The 15,978-nt window shown below is 36.0% G+C and overlaps 1 pseudogene; it reads right to left on the bottom strand.

Annotated features, from left to right (window-relative positions):
• Positions 1-10,757: 10,757 nt before the first annotated feature.
• Positions 10,758-11,918, bottom strand: LOC123250168 (annotated as a pseudogene).
• Positions 11,919-15,978: the final 4,060 nt, after the last annotated feature.

Below are 15,978 nucleotides of genomic sequence, written 5' to 3'. Positions count from 1 at the left end.
GATTGATCAATATGTATACCTTTTCCAGGAAAGGTCTTTTCAGGTGTAGGAAGACATATGAAGAAGATTCTATTTTTGTATCAAATCTCACATACTTTAATTTTCTCTTCTGACAATGCCATCACACTTATCCAGAGCCATGTTCCTTTTTTGCCTGGACTATTGTAATAGCCTACTTGTTGGTCTTCCTGCCTTCAGTCCCTTCTCATTCCATTCAGCTATCTCTGAGTCCCAAGAGTGGAAGATTACTGTTCTTGGCATAGGATGACCCCCTTTTGTTTTCTTCTACTTAAAAAAAAGACATTAGTTTATAGAAATATGGAATAAACTTGTGATATCATTATCCAGGTTAGGAGATTTCTTCTACCAATGCAAGCTAATTTGTTTTTTGCAACTAATAACTTTGGACAATTATCTAAAAGAGGTTAAGTGATTTGTCCAGGTTGACATGTAATGTGTGTGTCAATTGTCAGAGATGAGACTTAAACCTAGTTGTTTCTGGCTTTGATGCCAGCTCTCTACCCTATTCCCTACCTCTCTTTTTCTTCCATTTTTATATTAATATTCTTAATTTGGAACCTATTATTGCATATGGTATTAGATTCTAGTTAAAATCTAATCGCTACCAAAAAGCTTTCTAGTTTTTCCAACAAATTTTAAATTTAACTAAGTAGGGAAGCTTTCTCCCATAACTTATATTACTATATTACTGTTCTGCTTGATTCAGTATATGTTCATATAGCTGAACACTCCTATTCAAGCAATCAATAAGTAAATATTTATTCAGTGCCTACTAGGTTCTACATATTGTTCTAGGTCCTGAGAATGCAACAAAAATTAAAAATAAAGTGAAACAACCCCTTCCTAATAGAACTTACATTCTTTTGGAGATAACATTGTTACATAAATAATTTTATACCAGATAATTCAAACTATATACAACTTTTTTTTTTCAGAATGAAGAGGTACCTAGCAATTAGGAGGATTAGAAATAACTGTAGAAGGTACCACTTAAACAATCTATTGAAGGAAAAGGTATCATTATAGCTTGCTTCTGTAATAGATTTATGTTCTGCTACAAGAACAAATCATCCACTTTCTCCTTGTAGTGATAAAAATTGAAGATATTGACAAATATGCCTAGGACTGGAGGGTTGAAAAGATGTTTACAGCTGGAATTATTTACCAGGGCTATTTAAGAAACACTGAAGCTTAGTTTACTTTCACTTCTTATATCTTACTTCTCACCTGAATACCCTGCTTTAAAGTTAAAGGAGTGATAAATAAAGCTCCCTGTGCCCCTAAGTTTTCCAGTTACTTGCCTAAAACTTAGTGATTTCTCAGTTTTTCCTGAAAATATTATTCTTCCTCATGTGATGATTTCAATTGGATACTCGTGATTAGGTTTGATAATTCTTTTTTAACATTTTAAATTTTTATTTTTAAATATTTTCCATGTTTACATCATTAATTATCTTTCCCTCCCTTTTCCTCCCCCCCCTCCCAGAGCTGACAAGCAATTCCAGTGGGTTATACAAATGTTATCCCTTGATATCTATTTCCATTTTATTAATTTTTGCTACAGAGCGATTTTTAAGGCCTAAACCCCAAATCACATACCCACATACACATGTTATAAAAGAAGACAATATGTTTTGTTTTTGCATCTGCACTCCCATAGTTCTTTCCCTCAATGTGGTTAGCATCCTTTCCCATAAGTTTTTCAGTAATGTCCTAGCTTGTTGCATTGCTACTAGTAGCAAAGTCCATTACATTGGACTGTTCCACCAAGTTTTACTTTCTTTGGACAATGTTCTCCTCGTTCTGCTCATTTCACTCTGCATCAGTTCACTGAGGTTCTCCCAGTTCACATAGAAATCCACCAGATCAAGGTTTGATAATTCTTGAGAGGTTATCACATCCTGTGGATATCCTCCAAAAGACATGAGGCTATGATAACTATATGACTTTGGTCAGATCCCTTTTCCTATGTGGGCCTCTATTTTTCTCTTTTATGAAATGGAGACATTGGACTAGATAATATCTCCTATCTCTGACATTTTAGGATTCTAGTACTGATGAGGTGTTCATAATCCTACATAATGATTCTCCTTTAGTCTATTCTCAGTTGAAGAACTAGAACTATTTATCCTAAAGAAGAAAAGGCTTAAAGTTGACATGACTGCTGTCTTCAAATATATGAAGGACTCAGTTTTGGAAGAAGGAATGGACTTCTACTTTGCTTCAGTGGTCAGAAAGGGAACTCCTGCTAGCAAAATAAGAGGTCAAATATCAATTCAATATAAGTAAAAGCTTCCTAATAATTAGAGTAGTCCAAACATGGCATGGACTACTCTAAATTATCATCACTGAAGCTTGTCAAGCAGAGTTCATGTGACCACTCATGAATTACTTGATTTGATTAATTGATTAATTGATTGATTTGGGCTAGATGGCCTTGTGAATTCCCTTCCAGTTGAGATTGCCACTATGTGTATATGTATGAGGTGTCACTGAGAAAACATATTAGCCTACTAATAATTTTGCCTCCCAAAATTGGTTAATTTTTTTTGTTTTAGTAATTTTGGACTCTTGCATGGCTACTCTTTAATACCAAAAAGTTTCTTTAATTTCTATTCTTCTTATTTATTTTATCTTTTTTCATTATTCCTGCTTCAATATTTTTTGGCAAATTATCAGTGAAAAGTCTGAGTTTAATAATACAAGAGCTGAGGTATCCTGGCAGAGATGTGTGGGCATACTTCCCACATGACAGTATGTCTGGCTCTAGAAACCGAGATATTTGTCCTTGGATTTCATAAACATCAAAATAACTCCATGATATTTTAGAAATAAAAATAAAAGCACAGTCTAGGAAAAGAAACAGAATGGAATCCATCCAGAGATTGCCAACATTTGTTTGCAAAGTGGCAATGGAGAATTTCATTTTGCCAATGTGCATTTGTTTTCTTATGTTATCCTTCCTCTTTCGATTTGTTGGTTATTAAGTAGGTTCCAAGCAGATGAATGGAGTCTGCTCTAATAGGTCCACTGGAACCAAGTTTTATCTGTGGGAGTTCTGTGCCTATTAGTCTCAAAAGTGTGCAATCCAGGATTTGCAAGTTTAGGTCATTAGCCAGAGGTACAATATTTCATAGAGCTGCCTGGAAAATGGATTTATGGGGAGCATTTTTTTAATGAGTTCAAGAAGAGAACTCTAAAGTGAGGTTGGTGTTTATCCAGGAATAAGGTTAATTGGCACGTGATCTGTGGTAGAGTTTTCCTTTTTTTATCCTTTTTAATAGTGAGGTGGAAGAATATTCCTATACCTATGAAGATTAGTGCTTGCTCAAGAATTCAGTTTTAGAATTGTCTGGAAGCAATAAGAAGTTAGAATCCAACAGTTTATATCAGAGACTGGTCTTGAACTCAGGGCTATCCAGCTTCAGGAACAGTTCCCTCTCATTCCATTCAGTTTTATTATGCTACCTTTCATGGACATTGGCATTCAAATAATGAAACCAACAAGAGGGAAGAGGGAAAAAAAACACCTTATTTTACTTTGGGTGTGATATTTAACTATGTGCATTTCTTTGCAGGGTCAAATTTTGAGCTAATGCTACATCCCTAGGATTTTAGAGAAGGACATCCTGCAAGCCCTATAACAAAGCATAAATGGTCAGAAATGTATTACAAAATACATTTCAACGACATTTTTCCACTGGGACAAAGTTATAGGTAATTGTGCCATTCCTGCTTCCCTCGGCAGTAACTCTGTAAGCAAGGATCTTTCAAAGTAGCCTGAAACAAACCAAAAAAAAAATCATATTTCATCGGTGTTTCACTTAAAATACCTCCTGAAAAGAGAAGGACTAAGTCTTAAAGGAGAGATTTAAAATGCCACAAGAGACCTTTGAAATAGTGGAGACTATATGAACAGCGCTTTGCCAAAAAGCCTGTAAACACAGGTCTTCAGTGGTGACCGTGATATATAAATGGAAAGAGAATTAATTCATCGTACAGTGGAGCAGAAAACTCACATCTGTTCTTTATACAACCCAGTACACCCCATTTATTAATGCTGTTCTCTGCACTGCCGGGTCCAGGCAATTAACTTGCACTGACTGGCTTCTGGGGGGTTAGGATGTGTTTATCAGGGGAGAATACTGATTTTTAGCTTTTCAAATGATAGAATAAATGATACAATTTCCAACATGCCATGTATATAGGAACAGTTCAATTTTCAGCCACTTAATGGTATTTCAAAATTCATTTAATATTCAAAGCTTTAAATCAGTGGTTCTTAACCTCAGATCCATGAACTTATTTTTAATATTCAATAATGATTTCAGTAGGATTAGTTTCCTTTGTAATTCCACGAATTTGAATTTATGCATTTAAAATTATTCTAAGAAGAGGTCCGTCAGCTTCATCAGTCTGTCAGAGGGGGTCCATCCAGGACATGAAAGTCGTAAAGAATCTCTGTTTTAAGGAAAGAACAAAAGTTTGTTCTGGGCTGGAATACGGATAGGTCTAAAAATTGAGTAATAAATGCTGCTTCTGGAAGAAACTCAATGTTGTGCTTTACATTTTTTCAGTGAAGGGCTAATTTCTAAATTCTTTAGTGACTCACATTTCTCATGTCTTGGGGATGAGGTGGGAGAAGCTATCTTTATTACTCTATACTGCAAAATCAGCATAATGCATACATGAATATATATTATAATGAATAAAGCATTCGTATATGTACATTTGTGTTCTCAAGTATGATTCTGGGCTTTCTATTGTGAAAATATATTTATCCCAACTTTATAAATGGAGATTCTGTTTTCTTTTATTAACTTCTTTCTCCAAACTCTTTTGTAGACAGAAAGCAATCTGTTATGTGCACAAAAAGGAGATATTGTGATAGAAATCAGGTCATAGAATCATGAGGCTGTGGGGCATCGATTTAGAGAGGAAAGAGACTTCAAAAGTCATCTGAACTACAAGAGTGGAAACACAGAAGAAAAACAACTGCTTGAACACATGGGTTGAGGCTGACATGATTGGGGATGTAGACTGGAAACGAACACACCAGTGCAACTATCAATAATATGGAAATAAATCTTGATAGATGACACATGCTAAAACCAGTGGAAATGCACAGCAGCTAATTGGGGGGGGGGGCACTTGGAGGGGTGAGGGGAAAGTAAGAACATCAATCATGTTACCATGGAACATTTTTTTTTAAACCCTTGTACTTCGGTGTATTGTCTCATAGGTGGAAGATTGGTAAGGGTGGGCAATGGGGGTCAAGTGACTTGCCCAGGGTCACACAGCTGGGAAGTGGCTGAGGCCAGGTTTTGAACCTAGGACCTCCTGTCTCTAGGCCTGACTCTCACTCCACTGAGCTACCCAGCTGCCCCCATGGAACATTTTTTATAAAAAATAAAATAATTAAAAATTTTTAAAAGTCATCTAAGCTCAACTTTTTAACGTATGGAGAAACTGAGACCAGGGAAGTGAAATGATTTTTCCTAAGTCATATGACTAGTAATGGGGCAGAAAGAAGATCATAAAGGAGGTGATAAAGAAGTAAGCAATTGCCTCAACTGTCCCATAACCAGTGTTTTACATATATATATATATATATATATATAATACCCAGTATGATAATAGTGAATAATAATTAGTATTCAGATACCTCATCATGGTGTAGCAGTGGTCCAGTGTACTGAAGACACTGACAGGTCCTACCAATAAGGAAAAGCTTTGAATATGGTCCTAGAAATAATAGATATGTCAGTCATCTGAGCACCAGCCTGACTAAATTCAGAGAAGTTCATCATTAGATCATTTATAGGATGAACTCACACGTTGAAATACTAAAAATACTGTATAAAATTATATCATTAGCTACCATATATGTTGAAAAGTGGTATGATGAAGCATGTAACCATGGAAAAATATTGTAAATTAACTAATCAAATAAAAAATTTCAAATTAAAAAAAAAAACAATTGTTATGGCTAGACATGGAAAAAATAAAATTCCTTCCATATCTAAAAAAAATGTAGTATGGCATCATGACTAAGGGAGGAAGAAAGGAAACAGTAACTGAGCATTTATCAAGACTGCCACTTTACTAAGTCCTTTATAAATATTATTCCATTTGATCCTCACGACAACATCGGTGCTATTATTATTTCCATTTGACATCTGAGGAAATAGACAAAGAGATTTAAAGTAATCCATGGTCAGTGTTGTAAGTGTTGAAGTTTGGATTTGAACTCATGTCTTCCAGGCTATAGACTCTGAATTCTGTCTACTCATGTCGCCTAGCTGGCACATTTACAGGTAATCCCCGATTTGTTTTACTAGGACATCTCACATGGAACTGGTCATATAAACATGGCTTCTTGACATGGGATGGTAAAAATGGAATGTGGGATGAAATTGATGGGATGACAGAAACTTTTTATTTGTCTTTTTTTTAATATTTTTCTTTTTAATAGATAAAATTGCTTCAGTTTTTTCATCTGTAAAAGAGGGATAATATCTACCTCTCAGGCTCATTGTGAAGCTCAAAAGAGGTAACAGTTGTTGACATTAAGGTGGATCCTTGTACTTGAATCTCCTTCCTAAGTGTACAAGTGTCAGGGCGCACCCTTCCGTGCCCTGTCCCGAAGAGTTCTTTGTACCATTTGGTCTAGTTTGCATCTTGAGCCACTCTTCTCCTTTCTGCTCTCCTAGGCACTCTCTATCCCAGTTTTGCTCTTCTTTCTTCCTCCATGGATTGAGATTTCAGTTCATTTGTTTTATGTTCCCCTGATTTTAGTCATTGGGTTAGAAATGCGGGGGCATTGAAACTATTCAGCATTGATCCAGGTGGACTCATGCTTCTTCTTCCCTTCATTTCCTCCTGCCATGTGGAAGTTCCTTAAGTGTGATAAGGGAGAGAAATTCCTCCTTCTCTTCTGAGAACAAGGAGGAGAGTGAATGTTCCATTAAGAGAAAGCCCCCTCCAAAAGAAAGCAAGGAAGGATGGAACTTATTCTTTTAGATTACCATGGAGGAGCGTCCCAGAAGAAGCTATTCCTCCTGGCACAAAGTCACTCATCATCATGGATGCACAACCCTAGCCACTGTGGGTCAATCAGAACTTCCTGTGTTATTCCAGCAAGATTCATGTGTTTCAAGCAACCAAGTACACGTCTTGTTTCATGGGACTAGCTCCAGTCTGACAAACTGAGGTTTCCCCAGATTAGTCCCACCACACATAAATCATAAAAACATCTAACTCAAACCCCAAGGTAGAAGTTTGTGATATTGTACAACTTCATGGATTGTATTGATCAACAACCTGAAAATGGCCAAATATTCTCTTCTCTTGTTGTATAGACTTATCCCGAAAATGACACTAATTTCTATGGTACTATGCCACTTGAACAGATGGAAACCAAATTCCTGGACCAGCTTCCTTGGAAACCTTTGAAACAATAAATAAAATATTGTGCAGCACAATGGGATTTGCATACAATGAGAAACTAAATAATGTGAGAAATTTCCAGGATAAGGTCTGGACCAGTGGTTTGATTGATACAAAGAACTCTCAGGTGAGGAAACTATCTTTACCATGCCAGGTTGGTCACTGATTCTAGTCCATTTTTTTGACTCCAGTTCTTTCATTCTAATTAAATTAGATTTGAAATCCCAAACTACCATATATCACTTTGCTGGCCTTACACAGTCAGCTTCATGATTTGATAATATGAACCTCTGCCTTTTCTAAAAGATTCAGAATATTCATTGAAAATATATTGCGTTCATTGAGTAAATATATTCAGACTAAAAGTAGGTTTTGTTTTGGTGTTTCATATTTTCTTTAAGAAAAAAAAAAAGAAGATAAAATGAGTTTTTATTTTCTTGGCCAGTTTATTTGTAAAGTAAGAGTGTTAGTTGAGCTTATATATAAGGTCTTGTTTAATGTGGAATCTATTTTTTTAAATACAGGATGATTTCAGGTGCAAGGAGAAAGGTTTCCACCTGCTTGTTACTGATCGAAATTCCTCTAAAAGGAGAAAAAAGATTTTTGCTGGATGATTGGAGATAAGAGGGTTCAGATTGCAATGACATGGGAAATAACATATTGGCAAAAATGATTTTCCATCAAAAATAAATGAGTTTATAACTTTTCTGTTTTGGTAGGGTATTAGAAAGCAGAAAAATGGTAAGCACAGGAATGTGAGGAAAGGATAGCACTGAAGGAAGGAGTCTGGAGTCATGAAAGAAAAACTTCAAAAAGTTCACAATTTTCTTTGTCTATAGACAAATGCTTTATATAAGGATAAAATATTGATGATGATGATAATTCACACTATGTAGACCTTTAAAATTTGTAAATTATTTTACATATTTCCTTTGAGCCTTACATTGCTGTGTTATTTTATAATTAAGGAAACAGAGTCAATGAACTGTTAACTGAATTTCCCAACATCACAGATCTCAGAAGCATCTAAGGAAGGATTCAAACTTAATTTTTCATTGCTCCAACTCCAGAGCTCTACACAATATATACTACCTAGCACCTCCAATCATCTGTGACCCTATCTCTGGACCTAAGTAGAAAATCTGGTGCCACGGTTTTGAGAAGTCTTGGCGTAGCTTTGGACCCTAAAAGACCCCAGCTAGTTATTATGATTCCTTCCCCCTGATCAACTTTATAACAGACACACATAATTAGGGGCCTAAAGCTATATAAAGTCCATGCTTATAAGTTGAACTTAGTTAGCACAGCTGAATCTAGTAATTAGCAGCAAGCCTAGGTCAGAAGTCACACTGGCTAAATGTTTCAGTCCCTTAGGGTATAAATAAATAAATACACATTTGTATTTTAAAATATTTATTATATATTTAGCATTTCTACATTAAAAATTCTCTGAGCCATGTCTTCTTTTTTAATATATAAATGTAGATATTGATATATTTAAATTTGAGCAATGAAAAAATAAATTTAAAAAAGTGTAGAAATAGTAAATAAAAATGAACTACAGGGGAAGAAAGATTTCTTAGGCTTTAGACTGTGCATGTCCTCTTATCGTTAAGTGACTACAGATAACCATTCTTCCACTTCGTTCCTTCCATACCTACTCTGTATGTACATGTTGTCTCTCCCAGAGACTGTTTTTGTTTTGTTTGCCTTCCTAGCCTTTATCACAGCATCGAGGGCTTGAAAAATGCTTGTTAAATGAATGATTGATTATTTGGGTGCCACTATTCATTCTGGCCCTGTCCATGTAGATCTCAGATAGGTCCTGATGTAGGTTGGGACTAAACATATTTTATGATGCATGAAAAAGCCTACAGGTTTGGTGGTAAGGAAAGCAAGACTGGAGGTATATTCTTTGGCAAGATCCTGAAATGACAAACAGAGAATATCGAATTGAAATTGGTTTCTAGGGAGATGGTGGGGGACAGAAGCAAAAGGCACTATTTGGATCAAAAAATGTCTATAGAAGCATTTAAAATATGATGCTTTCAGATGCATTCAGAAGGGTAATCTAAAAGGTTTAATATTAGAAAAGTAATTTGATCTAACAAATATTCTATTGATCTAGAGCTTGATGATGACTGAGAGGTCATCTAGTTCTTTGGACAGTTGAGGAAATTGAGGCCCAGAAGCTTCTACATGTATTAAGTATGTATTAGTGTTCAATTTTTCAGTCATGTCTAACTCTTCATGACCCCATTTACGTTTTCTTGTCAAAGATATTGGCATGGTTTGCTCTTTCTTTCTCCAGCTTAGTTTTACAGATGAGGAAACTGAGGCAAATGGGGTTAAGTAATTTGCCCAGGGACACACAGCTAGCAAAGGTCTGAGAAGTCTTCTTAAATCTAGGCATAGTACTTTATCCATTGTATGCCCTAGCTCCCCAAGTAGATATTAAGTACTTATTAAATAAGATATAAAGTCCTAGATATAAAACTACATAAAGTCACACAATATCTTAGTTAATAAATATATAGTCAACTAGAAGGAGTAGAAAATTGGAGGTAGGATGGGGATCCAGGAGTTTTCTAGCTCTTGTGTCCAGGAAAGTTCTCAGATCATTCTTTTCCCCCCACCATTTCATTTTTATTATGACAAGTAAATAAATAATTTATGATTTACAGTTTTGGGAATATGCATATATGGATTTCACCAGAAACAACACTGGGGAAAAAACCTGGCAATCTGAAAACATTTATTTTGAAGATATTCCCACATCCACTGTTAACACAGAAATAACTTAAAGATGTAAAGGTTATACAAACTTAATAGTATTTATCCCCTTAGTATTTGGAAAATTTTGTAATACCATCTTAAACTCTTCACTGCTTGAAATATTCTTTTTGTATGTTCTAATAAAGTAGATTCTGAGTTTTAGCTTCTTCTTGATCAATACCTGGATAGATAGTTTTTAAGTAGTTTTATATGACATCCATGTGAAGAAAAGACAAGTTAGAATAAATACCAAAAGTTCATGATGACTTTCATGTCTAGTTCTATTCTTCTAATCTCCATTTGATCAATAACTGATAATTTTGAAAGGAATCATAACATTTCCATTTTTTATGAATGTAAATATTTTACAAATTTGAGAAATGGTGTGTCATATCCATACACTCAACATTGGTGCCACAAGATTCAAGAAAACATTCTTCCTGAAATGTAGAATTGATCTTCAAAGCAAAGCCTCATGATTATTCAGAAATTGCTCCATTTTGGCCACTGACTTACAAAATAGTCTTTCAGTCAATTACTTCACAAGAAACTCCCAACTTTTCTTGAGCCATGCTTACCACTTCTTTGAACACTTAAACCTGAGTCCCTCAAGCAACTAGAGTAACATCACTCCCCCTTTGCAGTATGACAGCTTGGGACAATGGGATATAATATGTCTCCACAGGCACTTATTTCTCTGCTACCCTATAAAGGATTTTAGGATAAAAAAATAAACAAGAATTGTTGTCTTCTATGCACCACAAAAGTAGTAACTTGGCTTGGAAAGGGCTTCTACATACAACTACCTTTATTCCGGGACAATGAGCAAAAAAGGCCACAGGCCTCTGAGAATGATAAAGTGCTCATCCATGACCTACACAACCCCAAGGAGCTCTTATTGTAAGGCTTTCACAATTAAAGAGATTCCTAGAGTGATAATGATATTGTGTTGCTTTATTAACAATCTGATCAAAAGTAGGGAAGTTATAGTTTGCAAACTGAATTTCTGCGATGACAGTATCTCCGTTAACAGCAACTCTTATACCAAATTCAACTTGTTCATACAATAGAGTACTAAAAAGTCTGTCTTTGCCATATTTGTCTCATGTTTTATACGGTAGGGTCCCAGTATCCGCTGATTAGATATTTGCTGACTTAGCTACCCATGGATAACTATGGGGAAAAAATGGGGGGGAGGGAATGGAAAATTCTAGAAAACAAACAAACAATCCTGTTTCAAACCACTCATCAGGTGAGTATAGGCTGTAACATGATGAAGTCTACCTGCCCAGCCTCTTTGAGAGACACAGAGAGAAAGAGAGTTGTTTGTATTTTCTTTTCAAAGAGGATGAATGGCATCATAGAGTAATGTTTTGACTTGTGAATGAACTGGATTTAAGAGAGGCAGCGTTGCACAAAGTTATTGTCCTCACTCTTTTTTCCAGAGTCATTGAAGTCCAATGGCAAGACAAAAGTCAGAATGGTTGGTGATGGCCTGGGATGCAGTGCATGATGTTGGCATCTTGGAGAGCTCACCAAGCTCTGAGTGCTCCACAGTGCCTGTTTCAATTCTCATTGACACATTCCTGGTCTTTACATGCTTGGGATAGACAACCCTCTAACTCACCAATGGGTTTGTTGTCCTCAAACTGGCTTAGTTCACCTGCCAACATGGTTTTATCTACTTGAGCCTTTGCATGTGCTATAGCTTCTTGGAGCCACAGGTAAGAGTTGAGTGTCAGGTGGACACCAAAGGTGAGTGAGCAGTACTGAAAAGAGTTCAGCAAGCCCCAGATTAGAGGTACTAGTCCTTCTTGAATATCCATGCAAACCAATAGTACTGTATAGTAATGTATATTATACTTTATTATTACTGTATATAGTGTCAGTAATGTCATAGTGTGTTTAATTTATCAATTAAAGTTTATTATACATATGTATGGACAAGAAAATCACATTATATGTGGTGTCAATAGTTGTTTTATATTGAAGTTTCAGAAATCCAACATAGATCTTGGAACATATTCCCTGAGGATGTAGGGGCCACAATGTACACTTGTTACCTTGAACTGGTATCTAAGAAGTTTTATTTTATTATCCTTTTATATTTCTGGATTTTTTTTAGTCTTTAGTTATTAAAGTAGTTTTTAATTGGATTTTTAATTCACAAGTCATTACTTTAGAAACAAATAAACAAACAAAAAATAAAATAAAAAACAAATTGAATTTGCTGGTATATGGTAAAAGTGAGGAAGGTAGATAGGAAGGATGGATGGGAGAAAGGAGAGAGGAAAGTAGAGGAAGGGAAAGGAAGGTAGTGGTTCCCAGTCCCATCAGGGGGAAATTGATCAGAGCCCTTCAGGGCTCAAATAAAAGATTAGAGAGCAACTTAGGGTTTAGAATAGTTAGGTTTTATTTAAATTAGAAAGGGGAAGGCCTAGGGAAAAAGTAGGAGGTAGATAGAAAGGGAAAAAGGCACCCAGAGAGAGAGCTCAAGGTAGAGAGTGTCAGCCAGCCTCCAGGTTAGAGAGAGAGCATAGAGCATACTCTGAAAAGGTGTCAAGACTCTCTCTTTATACTTTTTCTGACATCTCCCACAAAGAAAGTGGGAGGTATTGGGGGAAGTTGTAGCAGGGATCCTGGGAGATGTAGTTTCCCAGGGCTTACAATAATTCCAAACTGAACACTGGTCAAAAGTCAAATTTAGCCTTAACCCATAATTGGTACTATAAGCTGATGTTTTTTCCTTGTTTTTGTTTTTACCATGGGCCCCATAATTTATTCTATTATGTAATTTCCCCTTTGTGGACAGTGAAGAAAAGTTGATAGCTCTTAGCAAAGAAAAGTAGATTATTAGGAGTTGAATAATGTCAGATTGACTGTTACTTTAGCCTTTGCTGATCTTGCAGCATGGTGAATAAGAAATTCCAGGCCCCAAATGAACAGCATGATGTTATTGACCTTACCAGTGCCTTCTTATCCATCCCTATGACTGAGACCTCTCAATACTAGTTTGCTTCTGCTTGGGAAGCAGTAGTTTAGGACTGCCAGGAACAGAGCCAAGATGGTGGAGTAAACCAGAGCCACTCCAAAATTATGAGAATCCTCTCCAATCAATATTTAAATATTGCCACAAAATGAATATAGGAGTGAAAGAACCAATGAGGAAAAAGAGTGAAACAACTTTCAAGAAAAGAAAAACCCAAAAGGTAGGCAGAGAACATCTGGCCACTGAGGTGAGAGGGGAGCAGAGTCATCAAGAGGCTGTAGCAAGGAGTGAAGAGCAAGCCACATACACTCACCCCATATCTGCTGTCCCAGGTTAGGAACCTAAGTTCAAGATAACATTCAAAACCTGAAATCCTGCCTGGGAAAATAGTGATTCAAGCCAATTCACACCCCCTGAAATTTTAAATGTGAAGAAGTCTGAAGTCCCAGCCCAGGGCACTCTGGGCGGAAGAGGGTTGATCTGTGTGAGCACAGAGCCAACACAGGAGTCCCAGTGTTGGCTTAGGATGAGGACATAGTTCACAATTTGGAGTTGCTGATAGTACTAGGGAGAGACCCCAGTTGGATCTTTTTGCCTAAAGCTCAGGGTAGAGCTCTAAGACGGGGCAATCAAGGGTGTGCTTAATTAGAACAAGTACACAACAAGACCAAAAACTTACACCTAAGCCCAAAGATACAATTTAAGTGGTTCCTGACCTGATCAAGATCAAAGTAAGACCAAAAGCTTACAACCAAGCCTAAGGCAAATCTTTGAGTTTTCAGGATCTCAAGGGTCATTTGAATCAGCTTGGAGAGGGGGCTTTCAGAGCTCTCAGCCCTCAGACCATCACATTATCCTCTAAGAACTGAAACTGGTAAAAACCCATGAAATAGGCTGAGAATCAAGGAATGACTACAGTTTAAAAGGGTAATCCAACTCTTTAGATAACAGAGCCTACCTATAATTAAACAGGAAAAAAATGAGCAAACAACAAAAAACACACATAACCTTGAAGAAATTTTTATGGAGACAAAGAGCAAGGTACAGACGCAGAAGGGGACAGTAAAAGTAAAGCAAAACATACAAAATCCAAAAGAAAATTATGGATTGGACACAGATTCTTAAAGAGCTCAAAAAATATTTCAAAAAACAATTAAGAGGGGCAGAGGAAAAGTGGGAAAAAGAAATGAAAGTGATGCAAGAAGAAATGAGCCAACTGAAAAAGGAGAACCAAAAACTGATAGAGGAAAATGATGTCCTAAAAATCAGAATTGACCATCTAGAAACTAATGATTTAATGAGAAATCAAAAAATAATAAAGCAGAATCAGAGGAATGAAAAAACAGAGAGGAAACATGAAATATCTTATTGAAAAAAACATCTGACCTAGAAAATTGATTTAGGAGAGGCAATCTGAAAATTATTGGACTACCTGGAGGCCATGATCAAGAAAAAACTTTGGATATCATATTACTAGAAATTACCAAAAAAAACTGCCCAGACATCTTCAAACAAGAAAATAAAATTGAAATTGAAAGAATTCACAGATCACTTCCAGAAAGAAATTCTCACATGACAACTTCCAAGAATGTAGTAGCTAAATCAAGAGACACCAAGCAAAGGAGAAAATCCTTAGCAGCCAGAAAGAAAAAAATTCAAATAGCATGGAGCTATAATCAAGATCACATAGGACCTAGTGGCTTCTACATTAATGGATTAAAAGGCATGGAATATGATATTCAGGAAAGTGAAAGATTTGGGTTTACAAACCAGAGTCACATATTCAGCAAAACTGAGCATATTCTTTAAGGGGGGGGGGAATGGACATTCAATAAAAGAGAAGATTTCCAAACATTCCTGAGGAATAATCTAGACCTAAACAAAAAATTTGAAGTCCAAACCCAAGACATAAGTCCAAAAATAAGAAAGAGAAAATATAATAGACTCATTAAAGTAAATTATATATATATATATATATATATGTATGTATGTATGTATGTATATCTCCATGGAAAGAGGATTTCTGTAATTCTCAAAAATTACTCTTAGTAGTAGAAAAGATAAAAGGAATTCACTCAGAAAGAGGGTGGATAAGTAAGTTGATTATGATGATATGATGTACATGATAATATAAGATGATTTGATGTATATGTAAATGCAATGATATGGAACAATATGTATGTGTGATGTGTATGCATATGAATGATATATAAAAAAATCAAGGGGTAAAAGAGAGAGTTGAACTGAGAGAAAAGGGAAGGGAGAGAAAGAATGGGGTAAATCATATAACATAAACAGGTATGAAAAATCATTATAGAGAGAGGAGGATAACAGAGGTGATGGGCAATGCTTAAACTTAACTCTCATTGTAACTGACTCAGAGAGAGAAAAACATGTATACTTGGTGGAGTGTAGAATTCTATCTTACCCTACAGAGAAGTAGAAGGAAAATAAGTCAAGGGAAGGGGTAGGTAATTGGAGGGAGGGGTGAGTAGATAAGGATCACAAAAAGCAAAATACTGGTGAGGAGGAACAGAGTGAAAGGGAATAGAGCAGGATCTAAAAGAGATAATATGATGAAGGGCAATTAACAGCAATCATAACACTGAATGTGAATGGGATACACTCACCCATAAAATGGAAGCAGCAGAGTAGATTAAAAACCAGAATCCTACTATATGTTGTTTAAAAGAAACACATTTGAGGCAGGGTGACACACACAGATTCTAGGTAAAAGGCTAGAG

This window comes from Gracilinanus agilis, chromosome 5, assembly GCF_016433145.1.
Source record: "Gracilinanus agilis isolate LMUSP501 chromosome 5, AgileGrace, whole genome shotgun sequence".
NCBI classification, from domain to species: Eukaryota; Metazoa; Chordata; class Mammalia; order Didelphimorphia; family Didelphidae; genus Gracilinanus; species Gracilinanus agilis.
The sequence above is the reverse complement of the archived record's forward strand: the minus strand, read 5'-3'. Positions and strand labels throughout refer to the sequence as shown.